We start from the raw sequence: 14,741 nt of genomic DNA on the forward strand, positions 1-14,741 counted from the left end.
ACTCACTCACAGGGGTTCTAAGTGCAGAAGGTACTGCCCAGGACGAGAAATGATTCATGCAGGGATAAGGAGGCTAAGCTGCTCTACCTGCCCAACCCCAGACGTGAAAAAAGACTTTCAAACTGGAAAAGGGACAGAACTAAGAGAGATAAAGCAAGTGAGAGACAAAAAGAGACAGAAAGAGAGGAAGCTCATGAGCACACTCTAGGGTACTCTGCTTCCACCCTTGCCCTTCTTCCAAATCCCATGCTGAACCCTGAGGTTTGAAGATACATTAATTTGATACTTCCTGCTGTAACAGATTTCTAAAAACGTACTGGCTTAAAACAGCACAGGTTTATTATCTTAGAGTTCTGGAGGTCAGAAGTCCAAAATAAGTCTCAATAGGCTAAAATCAAGATGCCAGCAGGTATGAATTCTTCTCTGGAGGGCCCATGGGAAAAAATCTGTTTTCCTGCTTCAATGACCAATGGAGTCTTTCTCAGCCTGCATCACTTTGACACTGACTGTTCCACCTACCTTATCCACATTTAAGGACCTTTGTGATTATATTGGGTCCACTCAGGATAATTCAGGATAATCTCCCTTTTTTAAAGTCAGCTATTAGCCACTCAAGTTCTATCTGCCACCTTAATTCTTTGCCATGTACCATATTTACAGGTTCTGGAAGTGAGGGCATGAGCACCCTTGGTAGACAATCATTCTACCTTTTACAGTGACTTGCTGGAAACCTCCTCTTTGGATTGGGAATCCAAGAGTAGAAGGTACTGGTACTCAGCTTTCCCCATCCACAACTCTGGCAGCACATTGTTCCACAAAGAGAACGATCAAGTGTTGTAGTGACAACATGAGAATCTGCCAGGGAGTCCCAAATCTCCTTGCAGGTCTAAGAAAAGCATGGAAGAACAGAAAGACATTTCTGTGTCCAGGAGAAGAATGTTGAAAAGAATGCAGAGTAAGTGCCCTCCCTGTGTTGTGACCAGAGGCCTTGTAAGAACCATGGACACCTAGGGAGGCAGAAGACCATGACCATCAACCCTCAAAGGATGGTTGCCATGCTTGTGGGTGTCAGCATGGATGGAGTATACACCCGAGGACCAGGCAGGCAGATTACTTATACAGCAGAGGCCAAAGAAACAACAGCCAAGGACTACATAATCCCTGTCTGCCCCACATGACATGTGGCTCACAATGGCCCCAGAGAGCAGAATGCTGAACCAAGGGGTTGTAAACCAGAACAGGGCTGAATTATAGGACTGAGCTGATTCAGATGGCACTGGGTTTGCTGACCTGAACTGGCCCTGAGCTGATGAAGTAGTCTGCTATCATGACCACGAGTTAAACCCAACTTGGGGATTAAAGAATATTTCATTTTTGTAGAGTCAAGTTGGTGATCGTGAAATTAATAACTGGGATATGGGCCACTAGTGAACCTCAGAAATAGTAAGGGATGACCTGGTATGGAGAAGAAACTGAAGACAAAGTGACTAGGGAGAACGAGACTTCAGAGCATTATATCTAATGTATTCTTTCTTGTGACTCTGAGCAGGAGCTCAGGGAAAATGTTATCCTGAAGAGTAATTTTTTTAACTAACAAGTCAGAGAGTGGAAACCTGACAAAGGCCACTTCTCTGGGCATTTCAGTTCAAGTTGTAAGTCATGAACAGGCATCTCCCATGAGGGATTCACCAAAACTAAAGTCTATTCCTTTCACTACATTCACCAGCCAACTACCCATAAATGATGGTCATTGTCAATGAGTGAAGAAGAACACAATGTCTGATTATTAAAAAATTACTACCTAATATCATATTTAAATTACAGAATTTTGAACATTCACTATATAAAGTTTGGGAAATGCCAAAGAGTATGAAGAAAGAAAACAAGAGTGACCTATGATTCCATTATCCAGCTATAATCTCTCTCTCTCTGTCTCTCTCTCTCTCTCTTTTTAATGAGGGAGAGGATGCATGTGTGTGCACACATGCACATGCACTTGGTGGGAGAAAGGGGCAGACAGAGAGGGAGAGAGAATCTTAAGCAGGTTCCATGTCCAGCACAGAGGTGGGGCTTAATCTCACCATGAAATCATGACCTGAGCTGAAATCGAGTCAGACACTTAGCTGACTAAGTCACCCACGTGCCCCCACAATCCTTTTTAATTACTAGAAGTATGTGTTTCCATACTATTCTCAATCTATATGCCACTATTTTCATTCAATATTATATCCCAATATTTTACAACATTAAAATTATTATTATTTTTTAAATGTTTTTTTAAATTTTTTTTCAATGTTTATTTTTGGGACAGAGAGAGACAGAGCATGAACGGGGGAGGGGCAGAGAGAGAGGGAGACACAGAATCGGAAACAGGCTCCAGGCTCTGAGCCATCAGCCCAGAGCCTGACGCCGGGCTCGAACTCCCAGACTGCGAGATCGTGACCTGGCTGAAGTCGGACGCTTAACCGACTGCGCCACCCAGGCGCCCCACATTAAAATTATTTTAAAGCACTCATCCATATATATGAATACATACCATTAAAATATATTCTTCTATTTTTTTTTTACTTTAAATTATTTCCCAGGTAGAGAGTTTTCAAATGAAATAGATAAGTTATACAAGTTTTATAGGCACATACTCTGAGGTAATGTGGAAACTATGATACCAATAACAGCATTTTTGAGCCTATAGTGGAATAGAATAGAAATATCTATTATATTCTTGGCAGGGTGTTGACACAATTCCAAAATATGAAGGTGGATGAGGACTATTCTATCTTAGATTGATTTATCTCAGTGCTGGTGGGGCTTTCAGGGGCCACTTTTCAAACTAATTGCAGGTAGATTCCAGAAATGAGTACCAGGTCCAGAGCTGGCCTTTGTGATATGGTTCTGGAGTTACCAACAAAGTCACACTGTACCTCCAGACTAAGGCCTAATATTCCAGCTTTAAAATCCTACTCTCCTCGCATAAGGCTGTGTTAGTTTGAAAAATACTTTGTCATCTCAGGAAAGTTAACAATGTGAACTGCTCTCGTTACAATTAAGATACGGTTTCTTTCTTGAGAGGAGATTTTGACAGGAAAGAAGGTAGTACCCAAAAAGCAAGTGGAGGAATTTGCACCTGACAAAGAAAAGCCACAGAACTGAGAAACACAAGAACTAGGCTCTGAATTCCGAGGGTCAGGGAAGTAACAGATTCCGTTCTGCAAATGACTTTGAAGAACCTACTCCATCGAATAGTGGGATTTATTGGGTATGAAGAGGTAGGGAGGACAAAGGGGATTAAGACTCTTCTGGGAGTTCACGGAGGCAGCAGAGTGAAAGAGAACTGGGTAGTATGACTCCCCTGTCTGTTTTTCTCTTCCCACTCCCCTCTCCCCTTTTTTTTCTTCCTTCCTTCCTTCCTTCCTTCCTTCCTTCCTTCCTTCCTTTTCTCTCTCCTCTCTTTTCCCTTCCCTTCCCTTCCCTTCCCTTCCCTTCCCTTCCTCTCTCTCTCTCTCTCTCTCTCTCTCTCTCTCTCTCTCTCTATCCCGGATGACCTCAGAAAAGTTATTAGGTTTCTCTGTGCCTCAGTTTTCTTATTCTTGGAGATAAATGTACTCACTGCTCCACCCTGCACTTGATGGATGCATGACCTCCTCAGCATGCTAAAGTCATAAACACATCATAATTTCCCTCTCCATTTGAGGATATCACCAAATGTCCCTCATTTTTCTCAAGAAGTTGAACTCAGGTGTATACCAAATTACTAATCGATGAAACCACCCAAGGTCTTCATGTTTTTGACTTTGAGATGAGACTTGAAAGAAGAAACTATGCCAGTGCTGCAGGGAAGGAAGGCAAATTGATAAAGGGCAGACACATCGTGTGGACAGAAAATGTCATAAGGAAACAAGTTGGGGCACTTATTTCAGGTTGTTACAAATGAATTCAGCCTCAGTCTTCATATCAACTGATGAGGCCAAGATTACTGGAGAAGCCAGTTGAAGGTTCATGCATGGATTTGACCTAACTGTACACATGCCTCTTCAAGATCTCTGAAGAGTTTTCTAAAAAGAACCAAAATTCTTTTAAAGGAAAAAGAAGACTCAGGAGCAAGGTTTCATTTCAGGGAAAAGGGAATATTCAATGTAAGAAGCGTTTCCAACAGGTACTGGTACAGCTGGCCTAGAAGATATTTATGGTCCATTGAGAGTTGTAAGCAAGGACTGTTTCTTTTTGAGGAAGAAAAGGCAGCAATTTTCTCTTAAATATTTTACTGTGTTATCATGACATGAATACACTATAAGGCATGCAAAAGTATTTAAGAGGTTCATTGCGCAAAACCATCTCAGAAAGGATGACCTTGGGAATTGTAGAATCATATATATATATGTATATATATATATAAAACGTATATATATATACATATATATATAAAGGAGCTATAATAAAGTACCTAGGTGGGGACTAGTTGTTCATATTCAAAAAGCAGAGAAAATGGCTAACTTTGGAAAATGCCAATTTCCTAAACACTAAGTCTTATTAGCTGCTTAATTAGAAGTGGTGTGTCCAGGACCTATGGGCTTAGTGAAAATCTAGGATATGTCTGTTTGAGCAAATGTCTCCAAGGTCGAACAGAGATCTTGAAACTGCTTGAGATTTAGCATTGGGAGTCTAGAATAATCACTAGAAAAAATCTAGAAAAATCACTCATCTCACTATCTTTAAGTTTTCAATTAAAATGAGGGATAATATTTGCCTCAGACCAAAGGCTTTGTAGTCAAATGGACTGCAATAAAATTTTTGCCATGAACTAGTTATAAGGTCTTGAGACAAACACACACTTGCTGTGATATTTAGCTTTAATTGAAAGGTATTAATGATATCAACCCTGCAAGGATTAAGAAAATTCAAGTAATGTATGTATAACACCTAGCACAGGGTTCAGCACATTGTAGACTCTCATTAAGTAATAATGACATTTTTATTCTATTAGTATTTTTCATTAGTCCTCTCCCTAGGAAACAGGATTAAGAATTAGAATTGTTTATCACTATTCACCTATTATTTACTCCTGGAAGCAAATTCCCTTCTCCCATTTCAAAGATGGGAAACATAAAAGATATTGAGATTTAAATAACAAGTTCACCATTAAAGAACTTGTAACAAACCACTCTATTGACCCACCATGTAGATTTTAGAGCTAGCTCTGCAGGTATAGGAGCCTTTTCTAGATTTTCTGGGTTAGAAAGAAAATCTGGCATCTCTCAACTTACTCCTCTAAATCTAGGGGACCACAACAATCTCAAAACAGTAAGGTAAAGCAATCTGAAAGCCTTGGAATAAAATTATAAACCAGAATTTCTTTTTTCCAGAAGGGATTCTGTCATTGGAAATGTTTGCAGGTCTGGACAGTGTGGGCTGCATACTTGTGGCAGCTTAAAAGTTTAATGTGGTCACAAATTATTGAACTGCTATGTCTCTGAAGGCTGTTGGCCCACAGGCAGGCATAATGACGGTCACAGATAATGACACTAAACCTGCATGACCTCCCCTTGATGGGTCCCTTGCATTTGGAAAACCTCCTGGGTCTCCAGAGAATGTAGCTTCTGGACAGTCACCTACTTCAGCTTCCAACTTCTCACTCACTCATTCCTATCAACTTTTTAGAAGTTTCTCTGATAATAACAGAACAGTAATAATACTGCTAATAATTACATAAATAATAGCCAACATGTATTAAGCATTAACACTGCGTCAGGCATTATTCTAGGGCTTAATATGTAATAAATTATTTTATTCTTCCAGCAGTCCCATCACAATCCTCATTTTACAGATGAGGAAATTGAGGTGAGAAACAACCAATCTGGATCTGGAGTCCCCAGCTTTAAGCCTGACAGTGCCTCAAAAATACAGTTAATGGGTTTATTTTCAAAATTGGAAAAAAGTATGACCACATGAACAATTGGTGTTTGGACCACCCATAAAGGATTAATGGCCCAAAGAAACAATAATCAAAACAGTGGTTCCCCTGTCCTCCAAAATTCATGGATTATTTTGTGAACATCCCTGGTGAAATTAGCAAAAATATAATGAAAAAAATTTTTAAAAAGAATGTTGGGGCTCCTGGGTGGCTCAGTCGGTTGAGCATCTGATTTCGGCTCAGGCCATGATCTTGCGGACCGTGAGCTGGAGCCTTGTGTCAGGCTCTGTGCTAACAGCTCAGAGCCTGGAGCCTGCTTCAGATTCTCTTTCTCTCTCTCTCTCTGCCCATCCCCCACTCATGCTCTGTCTATCTCTCCCTCTCTCTGTCAAAAATAAATAAACATTTAAAAAAATAAAAGAATGTAGAATCTGTATAGAAGAAACCACCTGGTCATCTTTCAGATCATTTCACTGTTAAAACTTCCACAAAACATTTGATTAGGGATGACAGGACCTAAGTCAACTGTTCGATGACATATTTCTTCTGTTACCTTCTGATTTTAAGGAGCAGGAAAAATAAATTATTATCCTCTGGATATGGAGGGCCAGGGTGAAAAAATTAAGAGGTTTTGCATTAAGTTGTACTTTATGAAAACAAATGAAGTTGTTAAGATTTAAAAAGCTCTCAAATTGCACTGTCCAATTTGGTAGCCACTAGAGTAGCCACGTGGAACTAGTCTCAATGAGATATGCTGGAAATATAAAACACATATTGGATTTCAAGGACTCATACAAAAAGAGGATGTAAATATCTCATTAATAAGGTTTTTCATTAGTTACATGATGAAATGATAACCTTTGGTTAGAGTAGGTTAAATATCGTATCATTAAATTAATTTCACCAATTTCATTTCACTAGTTTTAATGTGGCTACTGAAACATTTGTAACTTCATATTAACTCATATTATATTTCTGTTGGGCGGTGCTTCTCTAATATACAATGTGCAAAGTACAGACTGGGAACATTGTAATAGATATGATCTGATGATAACACAGGTAAGGCTACATTTTGGGCCCACAGGCTGGGATTCCAAAAGCCAGGCTATGTTTCCAGGGCCCCGTGTGTCTTTTCTGAAGCAGGTAACTTGGAGGCCTAGTATTCTTCTCTGCTGGAATGTGACACGTGATAGATTCAAAGAACAGGTCCTGCTGCAAGCTAAGGGGTAATAAGACTCATTCATAAAGATTATTATAATTAAGTATATCATTCTTTTGTCTAAAAAATGACAGTTGATAACTGAAAGCAAAAAAAAAAAATCCAATGCTTTGGGGCTTTAAAATTATATTAGTTTTTACCTTTCTTTCATCCTTAATTCTTGCTTATTTTGCTTTTCATCTTTAACAGTGAGATCAAGTCAGGGGCACCTGCACAACTCAAATGGTTGAGCATTCGACTTTGGCTCAGATCATAATCCTGCAGTTTGTGAGCAGTTTGTGAGTTTGAGCCCCCACATCGGGCTTGCTGCTGTCAGCACAGAGCCTACATTGCATCCTCTGTTCCTCTCTCTCTGCTCCTCCTCCACTTACTCTCTCTCAAAAATAAATGTTAAAAAATAATAATAACAAAAGAGACATCAAGTGAAATGTTTGGGGACTTTTTTTCTTTGAGGCCGTTATAATTTTTACTGGTACAAAAGTGTCAATGCCCAGTTCATATCTCTTTTCCTCTTGCTATACTTGTCCATTTCTGTACATAATTTATTCCTCCAATAATTTTTCCTATCCTTTTCCCCTATACTTTCAACCTTCAAATAAAATAGATTTGGAAAAATTTCTTATGTGAGATAGTTTTCTTTAGTGGACCATAGTCTCCAAGGTTACTAAAATTTTTTGGACACTCTTAGTAAGCGACTGTTTATAGTTAAGTCAAGAACCTTGAATATAAACCTAATTTAAAATTTTAAAAATTGGGGCACCTGGGTGTCTCATTCGGTTAAGAGTCCAACTTTGGCTCAGGTCATGATCTCAGTCTGTGAGCTCGAGCCCTCCATCAGGCTCTACGTTGACAGTTCAGAGCCTGGAGCATGCTTCAGATTCTGTGTCCCCCTCTCTCTCTGCCCCTTCTCTCCCCACGCTCTTTCTCTCTCTGTCTCTGAAAATAAATAAACCTTAATTAAAAAAAAAATAAAAAATTATATAAATGATCCAATCTTCAATTACTGATGCTAGTGGAGGTCTGACTGCAGCATTGAGTGACTGAAAGCACAAGTGTGACAGAGGTATCTCAGCGAGAAGGACTTCATAGAGCAGGCACTTGCCTGCTGCATGATTTTACAGATTTCTGCTAGGATATATATGTTTGGAGAGAAGATTCATTGTGGAAGGCAGAACAGACCCTGCACAACAAAGCCTTATTGAGAAAACATGGAGTGGTCTTACTTTGATATGATGGATAGAATGGCATGTGGTTACCTTTTTGCTGCTTATTTCTCATGAATATGCAATTGAACATATTTAAATGGAGAGGAGAGTAACGCTGAGAAAACTGACACAGGGTGGCAGTCCTCAAAGCCAACGCCAGGAAAAACCATAGAGGTGGCATCCTTTGCCTTGAGGTACATCCTGTAGATACCTGTCCTCTCTTTTAAAAAAAAAATTTTTTAATGTTTATTTTTGAGAGAGAGAGAGAGAGAAAGAGAGAGAACGAACAACTAGGGGAGGGGCAGAGAGAGAGACGGAGACACAGAATCCGAAGCAGGCTCCAGGCTCTGAGCTGTCAGCACAGTCTTGTATCCAATGACTTTGTGATTCTCTCTGGAGGCCCCCACCCCGCCATCACCACCATTATAATCCTGCATTCTTCTCAACATTTCATATGTGGTAATTAATCTGAACTGTATAATCCCCAAATTATTATCTTTACTAGGAAAAATGGGAAGAAATAATTTGTAACCAGATGAATACTTCTCTCCTAATCTGACATTCCTCTCTTCCAAGGGACAGGAAGATTTAAATGAGTAATAATCTGACATAGGAAAGGGTAAACCAGATGTCTACTAAATTTTCTTATCAATAAAATAGGTAGCCAAAGAGAATTTGGAGATCCAACCAGGGAGAATTTGATGTCAAAGATAATTAAATTATATATTTATTTGTTGGTTATATCACATAAAGATTCTTTGAGCTAGAAGTTCTCATATTATAATACCTTTCTATGGTGACAGATGATAATCACATTTCTTATGGTGAGCCTTTCATAATGTATATAATTCTCAAATCACTCTGTCATATACCTGAAACTAATATACTATATGTTAACTATGCTTCAATTAAGCATTTAAGATTGTTTTAGGTTTTCATGAATTTAGAAGCACCCATGGAGTTCTTGTTTTATTCTTTGCAAGAGGTAACCAAATTTTCATTCCAAAATTCTCAGTCAAAAATGCATTCCTCAGTATGAAGACATCATTGAACCCAGAAGAGAAAAAGCTAATTAACTGTCTCATTGAAACATTCCTTCCTTTTTGGAGTCAACTGGGGACCCATGGACTTTGAGCCCATTGTCAAATGGTGTGTGAAAGAGATCCAAGTTCAACAATAAATATTATCAGCAATATAATAGTTTTCTCCAGCCCTCAGGGCCAAATGACCTGCATTTTAGCAAATTGATTTTGTTCATGCATTGTGTTAAGCCAAGCAATTGTTTCCTATGGCATGCTTGAACCCACAGTTGCTCTGTCTATGAAATTCATGGTTGAATTGTCCAATTGCTGATTGCTATTCCCATTTGCTTTAATAATAGTCACTTCCTTCATCAGTAATGGGTTTTATATACAGTGCACAATCACAACCATTCAATGTCACCCATAAACATTTGATGAATTGTCTAATACAGTTATGAGAGTTGCTTATTTGGGACGCAGCTAGGGTAAGCCTTACAGAGTTAATGAGATGATGTACCATGGCATTAGGCAATGGACATTTCCCTCCCCCACATTAGCTGTATGTTCTCTTTTAACCAAGGACCCATTTATGTCATTATCATAATCTTCATCAACTTGTCAAGATAATGGAGGGCCCACTGAGTTCAGAGAAGGCCTCACATAATTCATGAAAATTTCAAGAACATAGATATAGAAAGGGTTTGGGAGCAATGGACAAATAAGATCTGCATGGAAAACAACACAGAAAGGGCTTTATAATAAAAATTTTGTCTTGTAATGGGTGGAATATGAACTCAGTTTTGAGGGAGTGGAAGGAGACTCATTCTCTGAAACTGGGAAGATACATTAGTGAACAAAATGCACAAAGACAAATCCAGGACAGAAAGCTGGAGGAAGAACAGATAATGATAATCTCAAGAGATGATAGTCGAGGTCAAAATGAAAGCAAGAGAACTCTCAAGCCTGCTTTTGGCAAATCTCACATCTGTATTTGTTACAGACACTCAAGTCTAGCTTTTTGGGTGAGACAAGTTAACTTTGACACATGACTTGTTTTGATCCACCAGACTTGCTTAGCAATCAGACGAGGTTTATAATTACTCACCATCTTTCTGATGTGCAACAAGATGAAGCTGTGTGCACATTGATTTCTGACCAATAGATCCTGTTCCATAAGTCTTCCATTAGATTAACCTCAAATGGCTGACATCACCATGTCAGAATCTTACCCAATGTAGCTACGAGTTAATAAGTTGATCCCCTGAAAATCAAGATGCGCTCTCCTTTTAAATTACCTTAGGACTAGTAGGGAATGTCAAATTCTTCTAGTTCAACACCTCATTCCCTCATATACTCATTCATTGAACAAATATTTCTTGAAGACCTCCTCTATGCCAGATTAGGTCCCTGTTCCCAAGTCTTTACAGTGCAGCTGGGAACACAGGCACTGAATACTAAACTAATAAATTATTTCAAATGTGGTAACTATTAAGAAGAAAATAAACATAATAATAGAATTTCTGCAGAGAGGATAAGAGATTATCTATCTTAGATGGGTTGGGGTGATCGATGAAAAGAACTCTTCAAAGAGATGACATTTGAGCTGAGATTTGGATGAAGACATGAAGTCACTTGAGGCGAGAGGCAAAGAAAACAACATGTGCCAAAGCCCTGAGGTGGGAAAAAGAATAATCTGTTTGACAAAAGCAAGTGGGGAGAGAGAATGAGATTTCAGGATGCACTGAAGATGACAAACTCCCAGGGCCATAGCGCTATATGAGTAACCAAGGAGGTAAAACAGAGGTTGTAGAGAAGTGACGAGCATAGTGGACTAGACAGACGATCCTGTAGAATAGTAACATTTGAGTGGTAGAAAGAAGAGGAGTAGGCCAAGAAATGGGCATATCTCAAAATCCAATGCCTTCAGTGTCCAGACACGTATCATAAACATGTGAAGCAAGGCTTGGTAAGAGACAGGGATTTGTGGGGAATGTAGGGACCTAAAGAATGTGTGACATACCTAAAAGCATTCAGACTCATTAAGAAATACTTGGCATGCGGGGCGCCTGGGTGGCGCAGTCGGTTAAGCGTCCGACTTCAGCCAGGTCACGATCTCGCGGTCCGGGAGTTCGAGCCCCGCGTCAGGCTCTGGGCTGATGGCTCAGAGCCTGGAGCCTGTTTCCGATTCTGTGTTTCCCTCTCTCTCTGCCCCTCCCCCGTTCATGCTCTGTCTCTCTCTGTCCCAAAAATAAATAAACGTTGAGAAAAAAAAAATTTTAAAAAAGAAATACTTGGCATGCAAAATAAAATACATATGAGGAGGTGAGCAGAGCCCATGGACCATCAATATGCAACAATGAACTGGAGGAAAAAGTAGGAAGCAGGCTGAGAAAGAGAAAAATCAATAGAGTATGGTCTCACACAAGTCAGAGGTGAGCTATACATGTATTTCTATGAACAACACAAAAAGTTTGTTTTATTAGTCAGTGACCCAAATGCTGTAATACTAACAACAACAAGAATACCTCACACTATTTGTTACAGAACTTTCCTAACCTAAAAATAAAGGTAATCATTCAATGGGTCAGATTTGTAAAGATAGGAATCATAGAACTAAGTGGTCCCTCCAAGGACTGGATGTAGATGTCCACCTAAAGAATCATGGCCATCTGTGCTTTCATAGATCCAGGAAAGGGAAGCTCCACCACCCCCCCCCCCCTTCACACACACACACACACACACACACACACACACACACGGTACTAAAAACTAAAAGTTTATCACTTTCTATCAATTTGATCTATTGTTATGTGGCGCTGATATCTGGCTCCTTTTAGCCTAAAAGTTCCAAATCTCCCCTCCCCAACTCCCAGAGTCACACAGAGCATTTAATACTTTTCCCACGTACCAGCCCTTCATATATTTACAAACAGGGACTCTGTCACTGTCTTCTCTCTGCAAGTTTTCCTTTCTCTAAACAAAATATCCCCACCTTCAACTACTCCCCAGATCACTGTGTCCAGACTCTGCTATCCCAATCACCTTGCTGTGAACCCTCTCCAGTTTGTCACCATCTCTCCTAAAACAGCGCCCAGGGAGAACACCATATTCTTAGCCAATTTACAACCTAAGGTTTCTTTAGGTATCATTTTCTATTTCCACAGCAGTAGGAACACAATTACATTTTATCAAGCTCAGTCTTCTGCTGTCCCTGTTCCCTACTCCCTACCCTTCATGGCAGTTTGTTTGTTGTAGTTCCGCGACAAATGCATAATCTAGAGTGAGTGCCCCCATCAGCATAAAGAATGCTGTACTTCATCACTCTATCATTTCTGATTAAGATCATTCAGTCTAATGTACATTATCTCTTGTACCAATAATGCTTGTGCAATGCTTCATGCTGCCTGTGCCACTTTCAAGACATTATCTTATTATGTACTCAAACTATATTTTTGTATAAAAAGGAAGATGAATCTGAGAAAAAGCAGTTAAAGGTAGAGAGAAAATTGGAAATCTGACCCTTGAAAAGAGTGTTGAATGGAAACATCCAATGACCTGACTTCGAATCCAAGCTCTCCATTTACCCACCAAATGCTAAGTTTTTAAAAACAAAAGTAATGATCATAAGAAGAGAAACACCTACCTATTAATAGATGCCTAGTATGTACCAATTCCTGCAATAAGCTTTTCAAGTACAGTGTGTCATATATTTCATATAATAGTCTTCTGAACGGTATTAGCTCCATTTTAAAGATAAGAGAATTAAAAACAGAGCTTGAGTGACTTGTCCCAGGTCACAAAATTAGCAGGTGGAACTTGGGTTTAAACCTCACTCTTCTGGTGCCCGAAGTTCAATCTCTTCATAATTTCATATCACCATCTCCCTTAGTGGGTATTGTCTATACTGCATGCAACTTACTGGTTAATTGAAAAAAAGAAAAGAAGAGAACTCTTACAGTAATTCCTTCTCTTGAGATGCTTCTCCAAATAGGTAGGAGGCAGGAATATGTGCTGCCTCATCTCTGGGGCTAGAGATGCTATGAGAGCAGGCACACAAGGGCAAAAGAGTAAGGAAGGAGAGAAAGGCCACACACCAACCTCAGTGTTGGACATCGTGTCTCGAACTGGGCTGAAATGTAGCCCCATAGCTCCTGTCATGAATGCATTCAGAATATAAATAAGATTTCAAGGTGACAGTTCAGCCCAAGAAAACAGTGTTTTCAAGCACTTTTAATAACACTTTAGCAGTATTCACTTGTATATAAATCATGTGCTAATTTATTCATTAAAATAGCCTGTACTTGGCAACATTTTATTAACCTTAGTTTATGCTAATACGATCAGTACTCATATTTTTTTAAAAGGCATCTCTTTATAATTACTCCATAATTCTGATTTTCTTCCAATGCAAACTAAGCCCTTACTAACTCCAAGTCACATTCCACATCTAACGAAAATGAGTTCAAATTACAATATTATAGGATATAACTTTGAGAAAGCACAAATTTGGGAGAGAGACTATTCCCAAACCTAGCCATGCATCAGAAATCTCCTGGGCACTTTCTTATGCTCTCATAACTTCTGATTTCAGTATGCCTCTGCAATCTACTGGGTCAGACTCTCCAGGGATGGTATCTCTGGAGAAATGAGATTTGCAGCAACTGGTCCAAAAACCAGTACTTAGGGACGAGTCACTAGAGCATTTCCCCCTGCACATCCCTCCTGCAGCTCTTGGAAAAAACAGGAAGCACAGTATATTGAGGGACATCCCAAAAGCATGATCATCAGTCACCACAAAGAATCTAATAGATCCCAGAAAAATTAATTGTAAGTCTCATAATTAACTGATGGCCCCTCAGTCTTTATTGTCAGGGTCTGGGTAGCCACTTTAATACCAGTTATTGCCAAGAAATACTATAATTTTTTTAAATGACACATAAATACAAAAAAATAAAACCCTAAAAATATAAAACCAGGTGGGGATAAACATAGGGATAGAGCCACATGATGAACAACCAAATTTTTAAAAATGTATTTTAAACATTGCTCTCCATGGTTTAAAACAGGAGCGTCAAATAGGTGACAAAAATGGCACCTCTTTCTTTGACATCTGTGGTCGACATTGTTAACCAATCACAACATTTGTCTTTGTTTCATCCAGAAAAGCCTCAAAATCCTTTCCAACCAAGCATCTTAGGGCACCACTGCCACGTGATCATTTGGGGAAAATACTTGCCCATCACTGGCTACAACGGGTAGTTAAACTGAAATTATCTTCCAATATTTTATACCAGAATAACCCTTATAGGCGACGTACCCCACAGAGTGAGACAGACCCCTGAAATTTCTCAGGTACATGAGGTCCTAGGACCAGATCACCTTGCTAC

General features: G+C 39.4%; 1 protein-coding gene across 8 annotated transcripts in view; it reads right to left on the reverse strand.

Moving 5' to 3' along the window:
* The window catches only part of FHIT (fragile histidine triad diadenosine triphosphatase), a 1,426,527-nt gene that overhangs the window by 167,314 nt on the left and 1,244,472 nt on the right, over window positions 1–14,741 (reverse strand). The window lies entirely within an intron of this gene.

This window comes from Prionailurus viverrinus, chromosome A2 (genome assembly GCF_022837055.1).
Source record: "Prionailurus viverrinus isolate Anna chromosome A2, UM_Priviv_1.0, whole genome shotgun sequence".
Lineage (NCBI taxonomy): Eukaryota > Metazoa > Chordata > Mammalia > Carnivora > Felidae > Prionailurus > Prionailurus viverrinus.